Source organism: Chanodichthys erythropterus, chromosome 13 (assembly GCF_024489055.1).
Source record: "Chanodichthys erythropterus isolate Z2021 chromosome 13, ASM2448905v1, whole genome shotgun sequence".
Taxonomy (NCBI): domain Eukaryota; kingdom Metazoa; phylum Chordata; class Actinopteri; order Cypriniformes; family Xenocyprididae; genus Chanodichthys; species Chanodichthys erythropterus.
Genome location: NC_090233.1, coordinates 26,336,973 through 26,342,972, shown reverse-complemented (window position 1 = coordinate 26,342,972; position 6,000 = coordinate 26,336,973).

Below are 6,000 nucleotides of genomic sequence, written 5' to 3'. Positions count from 1 at the left end.
TGGGCCATGACCCCAAAAGTGCCTTTAACCCTATGATCTTTCTCATTAGCAAATGCACAAACAACATCAACAAACAAACAAACAAAAAAACATCAACAGCCCTTGCCCCCCTCTATCACAATATCTTTCTGTCTGACTCCCTCACTCTATGAGAGAGGTGGGATCACATCATGGTCCACATCCTTGCTGTGAAGAACAGCAGGGGACCCGAGAAAATATTGGCCACAAAAGCTCCAGCACGAATTCTGAATAAAGGAGAAATCCCATTGACCGGAAGAACATGCAAGGGTGTCCAGTAGGGTCTCACGTTATCGGCCTATTCATCGGGCAACTCTCCCACTGCTGCCCCCTTTGGCTCCTGATTTAGTCACACCATCAGCTCTGAATGACAGATCCCCAATCTTCCATTAGCCCATCCCAGAATATATCGAGATGACTAAAGGAAGGGAGCTGGCAAACAAACAGAGAAATGTACAGTGTGTAAGTCAATCAGTTCTTAAACAGCTCTATCATATAATTATTTACAGTTGACAATATGAGACAAAATGACAATTTGCTATGGTAAAAAACAAAATAATGATAATATTCAGAACAAAATGGCAAGTGCACAGCCAAACCTTTTTCTTAACATTATATTGTAAAATAAATCAACAGTGTCTCTACTGTAATCTTTGGGTGATGTTTACTATAGATGAAAGTGTTCTATTTATGTCCAAATTTGACCCAGGTGTCCATCAAAGCAAAAACAGCATCTCTGGGAACACAAGATCCATCTCATTCCATGTAACCACAACTGCACTCCCAGTGGCCTTCCAGTCAGGTAACGATCTCTCGCTCTGGCTGGCCTGAGCCCTCCACTGGCACAGCAGTGAGCTGCTCACATTTACAAAGCTACACTTCACAAAGCCTCCGTGAATCTTTTCAACTACCGAACTCCTTCAGAAGTCACTGGAGAATTGCAAAAAGAAGAAATCTCAATGATAATAGGAGATCATTTTCTATTATGGAACACATGAAATGTTATATCACTTTTGCTTGTTGAATATGTACCACTATCACTTCACACATTTGCTAACATTATTTTTTGTATTATTTGATTAATTTATACAGTAATTTTAGTATATGATGCCATTTTTGTTGTCCCAAATGTAAACAAAACCCCACAATTTTATGTAAATAGGGCCCATATTTCTGTGTAATCCCTCCGTTTCACAATTACATCATGCTCAGCAACATTTTATCTCATACTTTCAACTTTTTTTGTCATAATTTCAACTATTTATGTTACATGTGCACTCTGTTTTGGACTTGTTTTGGACTTGTGTTGTTCCATTTCCCGTCACTAGTTAATCACCATGGTTACTGAGCACTCCAATCATCACATTCAGCTGTGTCCAATCACCACCTTGTTATCCCTTGTATATAAGCCCTGTGTTTCCTGTCATTGTTGTCCGGTATCGTTTGTGTATACTTTGGTGTATGTTCCTGATATCTCCTGTTGGATTTCCTAGTAAAAGACCTGTTTTGACTATATCTCCTCGTTGTGTGCTTTATACACCAGCTATTGTAACAATTTATCTCATAATTATAATTTTATTAATGCCATAAATATGACTTTTCATCTTGTACTAAGCATCTAATAAATTTGACTTGAATTTATCAAAATTATGATTTACCAAAGCGAATAATTTGAATGTATGTGTCAGAAATGGGCTTTCATAGGCCTGCAGAGCAAGTACAGGAACTTGCTACTGCCAATACATACGCCAATACGCTGCTGCGAGTAAGACATAGCGCTGCTGCACAAATAACATACATAAATAACCCATAGCAGATCTATACAGGTGGAGCTGGGGAAGGTGGAGGGTTTTAGAGGTACTCTGAAGCACACTGCAAACTGCTATAGTAAATGTAACCAGACATTTAAATGTGTGAGCAACAAGCTCATTGGCTGCAGAAGACATGAACCAATCAGCTTGTGCCAAGTAATTAATGCTGTAATTATCATCAGCATGCGCCATCTAGAGTTTCATGACTGAACTATGTATAAATCCAAATTTCAGGAGCCATCAAGATTAAAGCCATTTTCCCATGTTGATATTTAATGATTTATATATTGAAACCAAAAAAAAAAAAAAAAAAGAAGAAAAGACACCAGAAACATCAAAACCTGATTATGTTGCAGGATATTTATATATAATTGCAAGTGCCTTAAATTTACATTACACTTTTTGTTTTTTAACCTTAATAATGGGCTATCCTGAGCTGCTCACCTACAAAGCTTTTGCATATTTTCAAACCACCATTTTAAACCACCAAACCTCCATTTATTTTGTCAGTGCCTATATAGCTGAATTTTTAAACTATTAATCTCCTCAAATGTTCAGGGAAGGTTTACAAGAAATACTGCATTATGTGTGTTTGTGTTGGAACAGACACACATAAACGTTTATTTTTATTTTTTTACTTGGATTAATCCATTTCTTCAAATCACATCTAATCCAACCTGGCATACAAAACAGAGTTTTGATTATTCTGTTAAGTACTGTAACTCAAACAATGCAACTTCACCCTTTCGTATTTGTCCAAGGTCATTAATACCTAAGAATTTGTAATCCATTGGCTCAATCAGCATTATTATTTTGTTCTTGGTAATTACAGAAACAGGTCAAATGTGTATAATTATGCTCTGGAATGCTTTTTTTTTTTTTTTTTTTTTTTTTAACAAGCTGATATATATAAAGCATATTGCCTTGGCATTGCCTTGGCATCTCTGCACTTGCCCTTGTCTTTTTCGAGGCAGTAAACCAACAATCAATTAACTCTACAGAGTGTGATTCAGTCACTGAAAGGGGTTTTATGAATATAATTGGCAATATTAAAACTATGTTTCAGTATAAGGATTGGGCTGAATCTTAATTTTGACTAAAGCAGGCCTTCTAGTGCCAGAAAAAAAGCTTAGTTGAGCATAAGCTGACTAAGACCTAAACAAGAGCTTAAAATGCTGCCTCATCCCACAAAGTCCCTAATCACGGAGTTAGGAAATCTCCACTTAGGAGCTTTGGAGGCATGTGTGTGAATTAGTCTCACAGTCAACTCAAAACAAACAAAGAGTTAAAGCCATAAAACACGAGGGGTCAAAGTCAAGCAAGAACCGCAAGCATCTGAATTAGATCGCTCAGATCAGCCTTTCCAGAAAAGCTCTCTGCACAGAGTTCGAGCAGAGCTGTTGAAATTGTTGCAGTGTACTTGTATATTATCTTAAAGCTTCGGATAAGAAAGTCCATTACAATGTAAAAAAACAATCGGCCTTGCAACAACACGAATATTTCCACAGTTTTACAAAGGGTATGGGTGTGACCATATATACTACCTACTACCAAAGAGGGGCGCTGCTCTCTCAAATGTGACCCAAAGTTGTCTGCGAGAAACATCCAGGATGATAAAAGACAGAAAATAGAAAGGACATTTTATACAATTAAAAAAAAATTCCTCGATATAATTTTCTTTCTATAAAGTACTTTGACAAAGAACACGTGATTATTTGACTTCAAAAGCATTTTTTCGTGTGCCGCCAAAGATTTAGGTTGAAGGGTGTTTCAATCACTGCCCTATATTGCTTCATTTAGACAGGGGTCTGTACAAGCACTAGAGAGCAAGTAGGCTAAGGACACAAAAGTGAATGGGGCTTAGAGACTGCTAAAGCAGAACTTTGACAGGTTATGTAGAAATATTGAATATATCCCTAATCTGATTAGCATTGTGCAAGGAAAAACTACAAGCCTTATAAATGCATGATTGCAGAACCAGTCAATAGCGGAATAGGAAGTCATGAAAAATGCCATAAACTTCAAAAGCTCAGGCTTTCTGGTTAGTGAGGATAAAACAATGAAGTTAAAATGTTTTCCTAATGCAGGAAGACTCAAAGTAATAATCTAGGGTGAAGTCATCTCAAATGGGCTATCAGGTAAAATGGGCCAAATAAGGTTGTAGTGTCATCTTTACATTTTTACAGCCAATCACAATAGCTGATCTTGTATTGTAGCTTCAACACTTGTTGACATGTAACAATAGTTTTGACTGGTCTGAGTTTTTTAAAGGGTTAGTTCACCCAAAAATGAAAATTCTGTCATTTATTTCTTACCCTCATGCCGTTTCACACCCGTAAAACCTTCGTTAATCTTCAGAACACAAATTAAGATATTTTAGTTGAAATCCGATAGCTCCGTGAGGCCTGCACAGGGAGCAATGACATTTCCTCTCTCAAGATCCAAAAAGGTACTAAAAACATATTTAAATCAGTTCATGTGAGTACAGTGGTTCAATATTAATATTATAAAGCGACGAGAATATTTTTGGGGCGCCAAAAAAACAAAATAACGACTTATTTAGTGATGGACGATTTCCGATGCTTCCCGAAGCAGTGTTTTGAAATCGGCCATCACTAAATAAGTCGTTATTTAGTTTTTTTTTTTTTTTGGCACTCCAAAAATATTCTCGTCGCTTTATAATATTAATATTGAACCACTGTACTCACATGAACTGATTTAAATATGTTTTTAGTACCTTTATGGATCTTGAGAGAGGAAGTGTCCATTGCTTTCTATGGAGGCCTCACAGAGCTATCGGATTTCAACTAAAATATCTTAATTTGTGTTCTGAAGATTAACGAAGGTCTTACGGGTGTGGAACGGCATGAGGGTAAGTAATAAATGACAGAATTTTCATTTTTGGGTGAACTAACCCTTTAAGGGGGCAGGGCAGAGTGTTACATGAAGCTTGTCAGAGAAATTGTAAGGAAAGTGAGGTTGACAGTAAATTTCATTCATCACTAATAAGGGTATAAAGCAATTATAAGTAAGCTTACCAACAAAGTAAATGTTTATGAACAATGTTTTGGCATGCTGTTTCAAATAAAAAGTTTAATTTAAAAAAGAAACTTCAATTCTTGTGAAAAAGGTCATTTTAGTTAGAAATGGTTGGTTAAGCTAAAATGGGCCACAATTTATACACACACAGAAATTGAAGGTGAAAATAGGTTTATAGGCCTAGCTGTATCCATACAAAATCTTAACAGTATTTGCATTGCAGACAGTATTTCAGGAGGACAAAACAACGAAAGGAAACAGAGAGAGAAGAAGAGAAAGGGAAAGGAAGGAAGATGTCAGTACAATACAATGTTAAGACCTATAGCTACAGGAAATGTTAAAGTGATGTTCTAGTTGATTGTCAGAGATGTTCTTATCTTTAACAAAACATTTGACAGATATTTGACAAGCATACAGAAAGAGGCACAGAAACACACACCTGTACAACATGATCAGTTCATTTTAATTGCATTTTTTAATTCAATTGTTGCTATGGCACACTAAAGACAATAGTGTCAGTTTACTGTTAAAAATAAAATGATTTCAGCTAAAATTACCTGTGTTGATCTCATTTTTTTTAATATATATTGGTCCATTTTACCTGAATGTTGTGGCTCAAGAAGGGACCTGCTGATACTCTAACTCTCATAATTTTAAAACAATTATACTTTTCACATTAAAAAATAGCTTATTTGATGGTATTATAAGTCATTTACCAAAACGTGGCCCATTTTAGCTGCCTTCATCTTAAATAAAAACAGCACTTATGAGACATAAAACATGCATCACACAAAAAGTAAATGTTTTCCAATCATAATTTCCATCAGTAACATCCCATATACTACAGTGAGAAATGCAGCTGTCGTTTCAAATTACACTGAACATTTCAGCTGTACCCAAGCAGAGAATGGAAATGTTATTATCTGGATATTCAGTGGTTTGCAGTGGGCCAGACTCAAGTCTGCTTTGTTTCCTTTTCACTCAGTTGTTTGGACCAGATTTTTACATAAATATTTAGGCATTGCTCTGCTTGGTTCTGAGAATGGCTTTGATAGAGGATTACATATCCAGTGACCACTAATTCCAAAATTACACAAATAGTTTGTAATAAACAAATGACAAGGGCTCACGA